Source organism: Saccopteryx leptura, chromosome 2 (assembly GCF_036850995.1).
Source record: "Saccopteryx leptura isolate mSacLep1 chromosome 2, mSacLep1_pri_phased_curated, whole genome shotgun sequence".
In the NCBI taxonomy this organism is placed as follows: domain Eukaryota; kingdom Metazoa; phylum Chordata; class Mammalia; order Chiroptera; family Emballonuridae; genus Saccopteryx; species Saccopteryx leptura.
The window spans coordinates 208,206,100-208,221,924 of record NC_089504.1 but is presented as its reverse complement, the minus strand read 5'-3'; positions in this window follow the sequence as shown (position 1 = coordinate 208,221,924).

Sequence of the window (15,825 nt, the reverse complement as noted above, 5' to 3'; positions counted from 1 at the left end):
TAAAAAAAATAGACAGATGTTACTACAGTGTCCCAAAGTACTAAATGTTTCAGAACACTAATATGAGGTCAGTTTACAGTGCATCTTCATGGTTGAATGCAATAAAAAACAGAAAACAGTGGAAATAATCAATTGTACAGTAGTCCTCTCTTGCCCTTAGTTTCACTTTCCATAGTAACCCTTGTTCAACCACAGCCTAAAAATGTTAAGTAGAGAATTTCAGAAATAAACAATTCATAAATTTTAAATAGTGGGCCATTCTGAGCTGTGTAATGAAATCTCCAGTGATCCTGCCCTGCCCTGAATGGGAAGTGAATCATCTCCTCATCCAACAGTCCACATTGTATAAGCAATGTGACCATTAGTCACTTTATTGGCTGTCTCATTTAACAGATAAACTGTCTCAATATCACAATACTTATGTTCAAATCACCTATTTTACTTAACAATGGCCGAAAGCACAAAAGTAATGATGTTGGCAATACGGATATACCAAAGAGGAACTGTAAACTTTATCACTGATATGTAGGTATAGGGAAGAATATAGCATATATAGGTTTCAAGCTATCAACAATTTCAGGGGTCTTGAATACATCCTCTGAAGATATGAGAAGACTACTGTATTACTAAAGGTGACTGCAATTCAGAAAGATGAAATATAATATAAATTCGAAAAGTTAGTCAGAGGCATTTGTGCAGTGTTACTCTTAGCATTATAAGATTGGCAAGACTTAGATAGTTCACTTCTACTGTACTAGCACAAGGTCGGGCACATATTCGATGCCCAGAAATGTATTTACGAATTACTTTCAGGGAAATTAAATGCTTTTATCAGAAGTCTTTTAATATAAATATGTTCTCTCTTTATGAGAGGAAATAAGAAAATTGTCCTCATTATTGTGAAAACTGTCTTAGAGAGTAATGGGGATAAAAAGAGAATTGAATAGGATGAAATTAACTTTGGAAATAAGGTTGAGGTCACGGAACTGATTTCTGAATCCCCAGGTTTCTTACATTTCTGTTCTCTTCATATAATTTCTTATTCTCTACTTTCAATCTGAAATATAATTACTAAATATCTTCCCAGTCTCGAGTAGGGATTATTGTAGCGTAACCCCATATTGTTTCAGGAATGACCATGGTTAACCTCATGCTTCTATTGCTTTGTCCCTCACTACTCTCCTCCATCCCATGAGAAAAAAAAATTCCTGCATTTAGGTTTAGATGGTAAAGAAATATAATAGCATCCTTAATTATTAAGGGTTGGAGTGAATGTATGATGAGCAAATATCAAAATTGAAAAGCAAAAAAGAAAAAGATGAATTGAGTTGGTCACATGGAGCACGGTAAGTAGCTGCTCAAAAGGGTATTTCAACAATATGTGCCTGGATTGATCAAAACTAATTACTCCCTCTAGATAAATAAAGAAAAATAAATAAATCAAAGGAGGTTTAAAGTTAACCTAAAAATAAAATCCATTAGTGTGTTAAAGGTTTCATTGTAGCACATAGGACAGAAAGTGAAAGAGGCAACATGCATAATGTTCAATTCTTAAGTTTCTTTTCTGAATTCTTAAGAACTATCTAGCTTGGCATTCATTTGGAGGAAAATGTGTCTATTTTCTGTTTCATTTCTAGGAAAACAAATTGACCAAAGCTTAGTTTACAGGAATTTGTGAGGTTTATTTTGTCTGGTACCCAGTGGATAGTCAGTAATATTAATTTCCACTCTCTTCCTGTTTAGTTATGTGGATAAACTTTAATTTATATCACATTATTATAATATTTTAGTATAACATGCCAACCATGTTAACATATAAACCTTCTGTTTAAATTTTCCAAAGAAATTATACAGATAATTCTATTACTAAATGCTAAAGATGGAAATTCTGGAATCGATAGATCTTAATATCCAGAAAGGGCATAAAAAGTTGTGCAAGTTAAATGAACAGGAAGTGAATAAATAGACATATGCCTGAGTAAAGTGCATATGTAAAATTACTGTAAATGTATGCACAAATATCCTCACCTTCTGCATCTTCTTCATGTAATAAGAAATAATTACACAATGAAAGAACCTTATTTGACTATATATCAGATAAATAGCCTGTCCAAAGAAATAGAAAACAATTAACTAAAGAGGATGATTCAATAGTGCTGACATTATGCATCTCATTTAAAATGTTTCACTCTACCACAGCATAAACCTATGTATAACCGTCAATTTTCATTAAAAATATCTATATTTAAAAACATTTTGTGTTATGAAATGTGCTGAAATGCAAAAATGTATGTCAATAAGTTCTCTAAACATTGATAGTAAGTTTGATTTGGGGTGATAGCATCATATTTTTGTTCCCGAACACCACTGAGATAATGCTGTTTACCAGATGATACAAAGTAAGAGATATCCTTTCTCCCAAAGGCACTTTGGAGTTTCATTGTACAGACAGAACAATCTTCCAATAACATGTGTTAAAATCATTCAGCTACTACTGAGCTATTTCCATGAGTGTTGCAAAAGGTGTTAGTATCAGGGACTTGTACAAACCAAATATTTTCCTCATAATTTATATCTACATAATGCTAAAAAAAAACAATGAAATGTCATATAATTTAGTACATAAAAGAAATTAGATCAATTATCTCATGTATTCTATTTTTCTTTTTTTCCCTTTTTTTATTAATTTTTTTAGATAGGAGAGAGAGAGAAAGAGAGAGAGAGAGAGAGAGAGAGAGAGAGAGAGAGAGAAGGGGGAGGGAGGAACAGGAAACATCAACTCCCATATGTGCCTTGACCAGGCAAGCCCAGGGTTTTGAACCGGCAACCTCAGCATTCCAGGTTGACACTTTAGCCACTGTGCCACCACCGGTCAGGCTCATGTATTCTATTTTTCATTGAATAGATAATGTACCACTAAATAGATACCACTTAGAGTAGCTTGATTCTTCTTCTACCTCTAATTTAGCTTAATATACAGCTATAGACAATAGCTGATCCATTACTGACATGAAATCACACTTTTTTTTTTAAGAAAGACTTACAAAAAAGTTCTTTGATCCAAGATACCTTAGAAACCTAGGCTTGAGGTAGACAAAAGAGGCATACAGATACTGGAGGCATTTATAATCCTTTATTAAAGGAGGATAAATCTCAGTATAAACTGATGGTTTATAGAACAGAACACATGTCAACATTCCCCTCAGTGGTACAGCAATTATTCTGGGCTTTCAAGTCCCCATGAAGATTTTCTGTTGCCACTTGAGACCGCCAAACATAGCAGGATCTTAACAGAGCTTCAGAAAACTAATTCACATGAAAAGAATGCAATTATACCTTCTGGGTGTCTCTCAACTGTTCTCAAAACTTTATCAATATGTCTTTTTGTCCACTATGTTCAAGTAACATAACAGCCCCAACATTTCCCTGAGTATTTCTACTAGAATTAGTTGAAAATGAATCACCAGGTAGTTTCCAAGGATTGCATATCCATGGCTTATTGAGGCTTTTTTAGTGCACTTAACTCTTTCTTTTATATTTTGTTTTACATGGGTTTGCAAACTACTTTCAGCAAGAAAAATATGACTATCATTTATTTGTAAATAAATTTCATTAAAATTCAGCCATGCTGACTCATTTAGGAATTGTCTGTAACTGCTTTTCTGCTATTAAGTTGAGTATTGAGCAATTTCTACAGAGATTTGACCCACTGAGCCTACAGCTTACTATGTGGCCATTAGCAACAACAATAACATCAACAAAAATTGTTGATTCTTGCTTTAATAAATGGGAAAAAACCATATCGCTTCAGGTTTATTAATTTGTAACCATGCAGCTGATGACAAGCAAAGATAGAAATTACTATGATACAGATTAAGAAAATAATGCAAAGAGGTAATATTGGAAATGATCTGCCCAAGAACAAATTTCAAGATAGTTAGGATTTTATGAATAACAAAATTATTTTCCTTGATGCAATTAATTCTTCTGACTGTATTCCATCAACTCCAGAAACATAATCTCACCAAACTTCATGTTGTTAGACAATGTATGAGCAACAAAATACACTTTTGGTTAGGTAAAATAAAACAAAAATTGACTTAAAAAAGGGAAGTAATTTTTCTTTATATAAAAATATTCTGTTCCAGGTAGTCTTAGATGAGTGCCACTCCAACATCAGAAAGTAAAAAGACTGAAATTATTTAATAGCCTCCACAATGGTAACATTGACAACTTTAGAAGTAAAGAGCTCATGTAATGAAGAGAAAATAAGATGTTCCGATCTTGAACTATCAGTGTTCATCATTTCTCCCCCTATAGAACAACTATCTCATAAAACTAAAATCACACACTTTTGTGACTTACACATTTAAACTACTATAAAATTCCCTACTGCGATTTATTATGATGGTTTCTCAGGATCCTAAACCTTAATTCAGGGGTCCCCAAACTTTTTACACAGAAGGCCAGTTCACTGTCCCTCAGACCGTTGGAGGGGCTGCCACATACAGTGCTCCTCTCACTGACCACCAATGAAGAGGTGTGGCAGAAGTGCGGTGGGGAGCCGGATAAATGGTCTCAGGGGGCCACATGCAGCCCATGGGGTGTAGTTTGGGGATGCCTGCCTTAATCATTCCAATAATTCATTTAAAGATGTTATGCAGGCCCTGGCTGGTTGGCTCAGCGGTAGAGCATCGGCCTGGCGTGCGGGGGACCTGGGTTCAATTCCCGGCCAGGGCACATAGGAGAAGCGCCCATTTGCTTCTCCACCACCCCCCTCCTTCCTCTCTGTCTCTCTCTTCCCCTCCCACAGCCAAGGCTTCATTGGAGCAAAGATGGCCCGGGCGCTGGGGATGGCTCCTTGGCCTCTGCCCCAGGCGCTAGAGTGGCTCTGGTCGCAACAGAGCGACGCCCTGGAGGGGCAGAGCATCGCCCCCTGGAGGGCAGAGCGTCGCCCCCTGGTGGGCGTGCCGGGTGGATCCCCGTCGGGCGCATGCGGGAGTCTGTCTGACTGTCTCTCCCTGTTTCCAGCTTCGGAAAAATACAAAAAAAATAAATAAAAAATAAATAAATAAATAAATAAATAAATAAAGATGTTATGCATATTTAGTTATTTAGTTCACCGAAATCCTAACCAATTTATAAAGAAAAAATTCAGAATTCATATTGCAGTAGTTTTGCATTTAGTCATCTGTGCACAATATAAATAATTTATTTTAATATTTTCAAAAGGATTTTATAAACCATAGCCTATATTTATCATTCTGATTTTGATAAATAGCTATGTGATCAAGGAATGGCCCCAGCAATTAGTGTAACTATTCATGTAAAATTTTTCAAGGATCATTTTGATATCTTTGTATGATGAATTTCCATAGTTTATAAGAGGAATTTTTTATTTTATATTTTATGAATAACCTCAAACATGTTTCTATGGGAATAATAAAGTATGTAAAAGGAGGAAATTAACTCATTCCTAATAAGACTCTTAAATTGTTAAGAAAAATGAGAGGTTATATGTATTAGATATAATTTTTCCTTTTTTATGTTAACTGACACACTCAAAAGAATTTGGAGTGTACTTTTTTTTTTCTTAGACACAAGAAGGGTTTAATAATTTCCAATGACTCTGTATCTTAAGAAGAGCTTATGCAGAGGAGAATGACAATGGAAACAGTGTCACAACACTTCCCTTATGCTATTACTTACATTGCTTGGAAATCTTATTAAAACCAATATATTGTGAAAGTTCTATTTTTTAAGAAATTAAATTTAATGGAGTGGCAATGATCAATAAGAATACATAAGTTTCAGGTAAACATTTCTATAACATTTGAACTGTTTATTGAGTTGTGTGCCCATCACCCAAAGTCAAATCATTTTTTGTCACTGTATATTTGTCCCTCTTTACTCCCCTCTCCCTAACCCTCCTCCCTCTGGTAACCATTTCACTTTTAACTATGTCCATGAGTCTCAAGTTTATATTCCTTCTATGTGTGAAATCACATAGTTCTTAGATTTTTATGATTTATTATTTCATTTAGTAGTATAATGTTCTTAAGTTCCATCTATGTATCATAAATGGCACTGTATCATCATTTTTTTATGGCTGAGTAGTATTACATTGTAGATATGTACCATATCTTCTTCTTCTTCTTCTTTTTTTTTTTTTTTGTATTTTTCTGAAGTTGGAAATGGGGAGGCACTCAGACTCCCACATGTGCCCGACCAGGATCCACCCGGCACATTCACCAGGGGGCGATGCTCTGCCCATCTGGGGCATCAATCTGTTGCAACCAGAGCCATTCTAGCACCTGAGGCAGAGGCCGTAGAGCCGTCCTCAGTGCCCGGGGCAACTTTGCTCCAATGGAGCCTTGGCTGCAGGAGGGGAAGAGAGAGACAGAGAGGAAGGAGAGGGGGAGGGGTGGAGAAGCAGATGGGCACTTCTTTTGTGTGCCCTGGCCGAGAATTGAACCCAGGACTCCTGCATGCCAGGCCGATGCTCTACCACTGAGCCAACCGACCAGGGCACCACATCTTCTTTAACCAATCCTTTATAGAGGGATGCTTTGGTTGCTTCCATGTCTTCGCCACCACGAGTAATGTTATAGTTGAAATGAGGGTGGAATTTCATAAAATCATATGTAAACCAGAAATTATTAGAACTGGAAGGAATCCAGAAAGTTACTGATACAAAATACTTCACTCTGTACCAGAATTAAAAAAAATATATTAATACTTAAAAGTCAAAATCACTTATCCATTGATAAATATATTGTTGATTGAGCTGGAATTTTTAAAAATGTTAAAATTCTAGAGAATTAGATACAAATTACCAAAACAGTGACATTTCCATTACTGCTACATAGAAGGGAAGGAAACTAAAATTGAAGTAAAAACACCAGGGTTCCTTTTCTACTTTACTCATATAGTTAGTATACCTGTTACTCTGGGCAGATATATTTACTAAAATTTTCTGAATTTCATTTTTTTCTTACAGAAAATGGAAGCTATAGGATTCCTTTAGTATTGTTATAAAGAGCTTAGGTATAATACACATTAAAATGCTTTAAGCTTTACTAAGCTATAAAGCAACATTATTTAAGTACCATAAACATTCTCTTTCATTGTGGATGTTTATAACAGAAAGTTACTAATGTAGAAACACTGTTAAATGTCTCATTTAATTCAAGAAATTTATTTATTTTTGATGGTTCAAATAAAAGTATAATATATAAGATATATAAATAGAATAATGAAAAAACAACATAATATATACAAGAAATATATTAAATAGTGAGCCTAAAATCCCTTTTATGGATTGGAAAGATGTGAGTGCTAAGCTAGTATCCAAACATCCAGATATATTTAGCCTATTTAGCCTTATACATTGATTTACTTGCTTCTTCTTTAGGTCCAGACTGACATAGTGAATCAAATGAAAAAGTGGCTTAAAATAGCAACATCTACATTTATCTGTTTTTAAAGTATCTTCTAACAATCTTACAGAAAAAAAAAAGAGGTCTAGTAAAGAGTCTTGGGCATTGTCAGATAAAGAATACTGCACCAATCGCCAATCTTCCATGTTTCTACCTTTAGTTACCCTACTCTCAGATGCACAACTGAGCCTATGCAGCTTTTCCCAGATGTCTCTATTCATACTTAGTGTTCCCCTTTATTATGTGTCAACACTGTTGACTGACTTTCTTTGGTACAAAGGATGAGCTACTATACAAAGATAGAAAGAACATAATAAGAAAATGGTTGTCCTAATCTAAATATTTTTTAAGAAACATTTCCTCTTAAAATTAAATCAAATTGAAAAATCAAGCAAATAAACTTCTAGTATCAATAGTAGAAACAGCTGCAGCAAACATAAAAGAGAGAAAGAAAGCTTAATTGAAACAGATGTTTCAAAATGTGCAATTTTAAATGGTATACAAACATTGATGTAAAGTAAGTTTTAAATAAAATGAAATGGATTGGAAGTATAATTAAAGCCCCAAAGAAACAAAAATAATCTTTTTTTTTTTTTTTTGTATTTTTCTGAAGCTGGAAACGGGGAGAGACAGTCAGACAGACTCCCGCATGTGCCGGACGGGCGGGGATCCACCCGGCACGCCCACCAGGGGCAACGCTCTGCCCACCAGGGGGCGACGCTCTGCCCCTCGGGGGCATCGCTCTGTCGCGACCAGAGCCACTCTAGCACCTGGGGCAGAGGCCAAGGAGCCATCCCCAGCACCCGGGCCATCTTTGCTCCAATGGAGCCTCGGCTGTGGGAGGGGAAGAGAGAGACAGAGAGGAAGGAGAGGGGGAGGTGTGGAGAAGCAGATGGGCACTTCTCCTGTGTGCCCTGGCCGGGAATCGAACCCAGGACTTCTGCACGCCAGGCCGACGCTCTACCACTGAGCCAACCGGCCAGGGCAAAAATAATCTTGATGAAAACAATTAAAATGGTAAACAATAATTGTTTTTCCTAGACAGCAAAGTATTAGATAATAGAGGAGAGTTATCTCATTTTAACTTCAATGCTATTGAGACAAATGCATGTCTCTAACAAGGTCTCAGTAGACATTTTCAGTGATGAAAGCTTTAGAAAGCATAAAACTTGGAAAAATGTGATCTCTCAACATTTTTAAACATAGTCTAATAAATTTTCACAATGCAAATAACTAAGGAATTTTCAAAAACTTTATTATGCTAATTGGGAAATAAAAAACACTTATAGTTACTACATTTATCCAAATTTCTTCTCATTCTGAACAACAAATTTTCAAGAAGAGTGAGGGAACTGAGATTTTACTCTACTTTCAAGCCATTGACATAGGTTGCCACAGTTTCATTGAAGAAGGCAGAAGACACAAGACCCCTGAAGCAGAAAAAAGAATTGTACTTCACACAGTACAACAGGCAGCATGAACATACACAGAAATACTTAGTTCTCCTTACCTCAACTTCCACAACAGGGGCCATATGGATATGTCTAAGTGTATGACTACAAACCAAATGGGATCCCAACAGTGGTGGGATTCAAATAATTTAACAACTAGTTCTCTACCCTAATGACCATTTTAAGTATTAAAAAAATAATATACCAAAAGGTAGTTTATTATTTCATGCATTTAATACTTAAATAAGAACAATAAAAAGGTACATAAAACTAGATTATGTTATAATAAAAAGTTTTAAAATATTAATAAAAAAATATTAAATAATACCTGACAAAAATAAAACTGTTATATAAAATATTTCCATACTGCTTTTGATTGGCATCCTCACTTGCAATTTTATTCACCTATGGATGGAACGACCATTACTACAGGTGCTTAGAATACACTGTTGTGCAGATGAATGTTAAAAACCGGTAAGGAATGTAAATTTGTGATTTCCACATTGGGAGGCTGTCCAGGCACCCACCTTAGAGAGAACCCTGATTACAAGTGACATTTTAACAACCAGTTTACCAAACTCAACAAAAAATTCTACCGAACCAATGCAAATTGGCTGAATTCCACCACTGGATCCCAAAGGATTTATGGAACCTAAATATTTTATAATAGGTAGTAAATAAACATGCCCTTTGTTCCAGAGGGTATCTTTCGAGATGCTTTGTTAAACAAATATATTTGAAAAGATAGTCCACAACAAAAAGTAACCAATGCCTTGCTTGCAGGATGCATATATATATGAGAAAATAGAAAGTATAATCTCTCGGTATAAGTAATTTTCACTCCTACAGCAGATTCAGTTCAAAATATGAAAAAAACCAAAGTGGTTTCCATAAGAAGATTTATATCTTTCTTTTCTAACTTTTCTCTATTTTTTACCTCGGTATCACTTCTTAATTTCACTTCACTATCCTAACTGCTATCAAGTCATACTTGTTGCACATGTTCACAACTTTTGTAATGGTCACATAATGGAATAATATTGGGTAGAATTATGCCTATTTGGAATAGAACAAGGGCACACCAGAGAGAGCAGAGGCATGAAAAGGCTGTTGAAAGAGTTCAACATTCTCAGATATAGACATTATAAGAATTGAAAAATGTGAGACCTGGGTGTGTTGCATGTCTCATACAAGCCAAAGGTTTCTGAAATATAGGTATTGTTTGCACACAAATTATGATATTAGCTAAAACTTATTTGAGTTTGGTATGATTCAAAGTATTAAAATTCTCTTCCAGGATAGAGCTATTTCTCATGTATTAAACTTTATAGAATGTTATTCTAATTGTCTTGTTTTCCCTCAAAAACTAAAGTGAACTGAGAGTTTAAATCATTCATTCACACGACTATTCGTAGATTCTATCAGCTGGGAACTCAGCTGAGATGGCTGCAGAAAACATACAAGTAGCCATTCCATGTGGTTTCCTGAACTTCACAGTGTGGCTCCTGCTTTTAAGCATAAGGAAATAAAAGAGATACTGGAAGGAGCTTGGTTGTCTTTATAACCAATCCTCATGTCACATCGCATTACTTCCATTGCAGGCCTGAGCTCATAGATAAAAGGGATCCTAACCTTCAAAGGGAAGAATATCAAAGCTACATCATAAAAATAATATATGGAAGAGGTGATATTACCTTGGCAATTTTTGGAGAATATAATCTTCAGAATTCCAAATACATCGTTGTATTGGAGCTGCCCCCGTGTTGGCTCACAAGAGTTGATTTTGTGCATCTCTTCCCAAATCTACATACAATGGCATCACATTGACAACTGGAAATCAAAGTATACTGAAGTATTGACATCTTGTAAATAAAAGAAGTCATAAAATGCCCTTTCTTTTTTTAAATCAGAGCTGATTTTTAAGTACTTACCAGCATGCAATTATCCATACACCACTTAATCTATCTTTAAGATATTTTCATTCCTCTTCTTTTCTCTTTTTTCCTATAATTTCAATACTAAGATACAAGATAAGCTACTAACACATTTGTATATCTTTTTTGATAAGACAATTACTAAATTGGAGAAAAAGAAAAATAGACAAATGATAGACATAAAGTAATATCAAATTAAGGAAAAACAGTCTATAATTATTGAGTTCATTTTTGCATCAGATCACATAGTCTTAACCGATATTTATAAATTTCTTCTTCTACCATTCAATTCATATTTTCACTTTGCCCCAGGCAAGCACTTCTGTTGGTCATGGTAACTTGCTTGCTGATCTAAAGTTTCCAGAAGTGACTAAGCAAAAAATATTCTTCCTGTTGTGTTTGATGTGATTTCCTGTCCGAGCATATCAAAGTATACTACTAAAAATAGATGTCCCACAAAATCACCCCTTTTCCTCATTTCGGGTTAAGAATTAATTAGCCCAGGCAATATAGTAACTTTATTCTTTATTCTCTTTTTCTGTTCACTGCAAAATGGCCATGTGTCACTCCCAACTGAAGTCTCTAAACCAGCAGAGAACACCAGTGCAGGTAAGGGAAGAAAATATTTTATTGCTAGAGCATAAGAGTTAGTAAAGAGAAGAGCTGTTAGCTCTCTTTGATTGCCAGATATGTGAATCCTGGTGCTGGGAGAATAGCAACTTACATTGGTCACTGATTCAAAGCAAATGCCACATTTTGGTATATATTAAATTAAGAGTGCCACATTCTGTATCAACAACTCAGTAACTGATGATCAATGTATGCTTCTTTATCAGGTATAACTCATGTTATTTTAAAGTGATGAGAAATAAGATTAGTGAATTCCAAAGGTAGAAGATGATTGCTGCATTTCACACACTGTTAAAGGGATTCTCTACTTAGAAACAATATTCTGTTCTATAATACAAAAGTGAGTAAGGCTGTCTTTAAATCATGAATAGTGGTTTTGTCATAATATTTACAAGTGGTACAAAAAAAATCATACCTAGGTCATTTTTCAGTGAGAACAAAGCACTATGTCTTCCATGATGAAAATGTAAACAATCAGCTACCAAGAATATGGCTGGGGAATAGTGTCACTATTCCTCACTGGGGAATAGTGTCATATTAAAACTCAGTACTGATACCTGTTTCAGGCAAATTGTACACTGAGTAGCTCAGTCTAGTTAGATAGTTTCTGGTAAATTCAAGTTCATGTTGCTGAACTCATGCATATCTCCATCTCTGTTAGCCTGACGTTGTGCAGATAAAACCCACTGGCTAAACACATAGGCTTGTAAGGAGAGAGGCTGGTGTTCACAGAAAAGATCATCTTTACTATTTGATAATAATCTACTTTCCTTAACTTTTTCAAATGAGATTCATAAATATTATTTTAGAACTCTTTGTTATTAATTTGCCAATTATTGACCTTCCAAATTGCTATACTTTGATCCATACTATTAGTCATTGCTCATTAGTGAATATGCTATCTCTATCTCTTTCAAATAAAAACTAAAAACAAAGAGCACATTTAAAACCCCTGTTCACTAAGATGATTTCACTTTTCCACTACCCTTCAAATTATCCTATAATAAGACACATACACATGTTTTTGTTTTTTTCCCTTGATTTGTTACTACAGCTTAATTACATATGTGTGTGAATTTGTATGGGTGTGTATGTATTGAAAACTGTTGTCAGGGAATACACTGGTTCTATGTAACATCAAAACCAGATATGGAACAGTATAGGCAATTGGAGCCACCATCTGTTTTAATTTATAAAAATGCACTCTAAGGTCATTCTGAATTCTACACAGGGAGAACAAGTGTGTTGAATGAGGATGTGAGATGTGGTAATAACTAGCCACCTTTCATCTTGCATGTTCTTAATGGTGGAAATTGATTGAGGTAATAAGTTCTATAAATCCTCAAGGAATGTGTTATTGCTTTAATATACTGTTTCAATCAGTAGAAATAGTTCTATGGTTTCCACCTGGCCTTACTCCTATAAAAACCTTCACTTCATGCATCAGGAAATTAGTGTGGTGATTCTCACTATTGTTGAGTCCATTTGATGAAGCTGTACATTCTGAAATTGGGGACTTAAGCAAACCGTGGATGTTAGAACTCATAGTACACACCAAGACCCAAAACTCCATTAATCACTTCAGTTCCCTATGCCCACATTATTCCTATATGTACATGAGTCTCTATCAATTCAAGACAAGTGACCAGTGTTCTCATCAAATTCTAGTTATACTCCCTTCCCCACTACACAGCATTTGGCCAAAGGCTACTTTGGGAAAGCTAGGAGGAAGATACATATTATAATTCAGGGGAGGAGGAAACCAGTAGAGTTCTTTCTCAAGGGTACTTACCTTTGTCTTCAGTCAGAAGTTTATTTAGGGATAAGATAAGCCTTGAGTTCTGGAACTGGAAATTGTTAAAGTCCAGAAAAGGAGAAAAGGGACTCATTATGTGAAGAGGAACAAAGTTTGGGTAACAGCAGATTTATATTGGAAATAAGCAAGACAAAAGACAGTGGAGTGACATTATTAAATTACTGAATGGAATTTACAAACTTGTCAATCCAGAATTTGATCCACAGAAAATATCTTTAATAACCAAACATGAAACAAACCAACTGGCACTGGAGCACGATACTGCAGCCCTTCATTGTTATCTTGTTGCCAGCATACCACCTCCATTTGCTGTAAATGATAAACGTTAACTGTCCTGTACCAACAAATGTAAAAGAAGTATGTGTTTCTTCATTTTACTTTCCATCTAGTCCTAGAAATTCCCCTCTCTGCTTTCTACATCCTAAATATTCCACCAATAAATTTTATTTAACCTTCCTTACATTTTTTTCTCCTTTGATCCTAAATACATTAAAAGAACTACAAATATGCTATTTCCTGAAGCATTTTCTCAATCCTTTGAGATTTTGCTCCTTGGCTGGTCCTCAGTTTTGGTAGAATAAACTCTTATAAAATCTTTCTATAGGTTTGTACTTTCTTTCATAGTTAAAAATTTTGAAGTCATGAAACCATAACTACACCAGTATATGAAACATTTTCATCATTGTGAGAAGTTTGTTCATAATCTACTGCAAAAAGAAACCTGTTCACCCACTCTCAGTACCTGTAAACCATGGATCTTTTGCTCTCTATAGTTTTTCTTTGTGACCTTGGTGACAAGGGTATCCAGCAGAATTCTAAGCCCTTTCAGATAAAACTGAATGCACACATAAACTTGTGATCACAAAAACAAAAGGAGAAAGAGAACAAAGGCAGGCATGGTTCTTGCTTCATGGCAAGGCACTGATGCAGCAGATCAAAAACAAATGAGTTGTTTAAAATGATCACTGACTTTCTTCTGCTTCTAGTTCTCACAGAAAATCTCCATGTAGTCCATACTAACTAAAATATATAGAAAAGGGAGCTGTGGGAAATGTCATTTATTCTAGTCAAGTGGGAATATAGCAAAGTCTTCACAATGAACATGATCTATACTTTGCTTTCTTGTGGCTCTAATTAAAAATGAATGTAAATCACTGATTAAAATGTAGTCAATAACCAAAATACAATTAAATGGCCTACTTTCACATTTGAATTAAATTAAAAATGTGTGCCAATGTACAGACTTGGGAATACATACTTGATCTGAATAATTAACCTAATTTTAAAACTGTAATATATAAACCAAGCAATTATTTAAGCCAACTATATCAAACAATTTCATTACATTAAAAATATACATTTTAAAAATATTTGGGTGTATACTTAAATTTATTAAATGTATATTGTTAAACTATTGATTGCAACTCCATATCTCCTCCCATAAATATCCTTGTGTTTTCATTATTTCTGTTGTATTGCTCCAGGTAAATAAGATTCTAGTTTTATGTCTTGATATATACAGCTTATTTTCAATCTAGTATCTAGTGTAAAGGTATATCATGTTTTAACACCATTGCTCATTTTAAAATATGCAAAAATAGATATAAAAGGTCAGTCTTTGGCATTTAAATATTTCTTACACCATTAAAGAACTATGCAAAACCTCTGCCAAACAGAGGCTCTTAATATTGATTTTCTAATTTTCTTTAGACTTGTAGGGTATAATTTAAAAGTATTTATCATTCCAACTTCTAAAAGCTCTCTCTAAGTGATGGCTTCACTGTCCAAATTTAATGGAGACAAAAAATATTTTATATTTGAAAATATACTTTGTATTTTAACATTATATGCAATTTAATATTTTGTAATTTACCATCTAGAGATCCACATTGTTATCAGAACAAAACACATATTTAGTGTGTGTGTATGTGTGCATGTGTGTGCATTTAATTTGCCTATATTCACACTGTAGGAAAGAACTTAGAAATAGTGAAATAGTTACTTTAAATTATCCACACATTTTACTACTTAAATTATGTGCATACCTTAACAATTTTATTTTGATTTATTCTTGGGATTCATTGCCTAAAATAGTAGACAGACTATTATTTTAATCAGAAATACTTTACTGGAACAGGTACCAATTATAATAGACAAAGTCAAGGTTATAGCCAACCATATAATTAGATCATTAATCCAGAATATTATTTCAAGTTCATGAGACATAAATAACCAAATCTGTTAATTTGTAAACCCAGTATCAATATTGAAATTTATGTTGGGAGAGATTTATTTTTAACTCAACTTTTGTATCTTAATACATGCAAACAGGCACTAAAGATATGATCTAAAATACACATAAATATTATGAATACCATAGACTAATGAGTTAATAATATTATTTCCAACTTAACTACTAACAGAATACTAATGATTGATGAGGGGATTTATATCAAAAGATGCTACATGAGTGAGACTTTCCAGTCTCATATATTAATAAAATAGTTATCTTGCAGAATATTTCCCCAAGGGAATTCTATATCTGTCCACTAAAA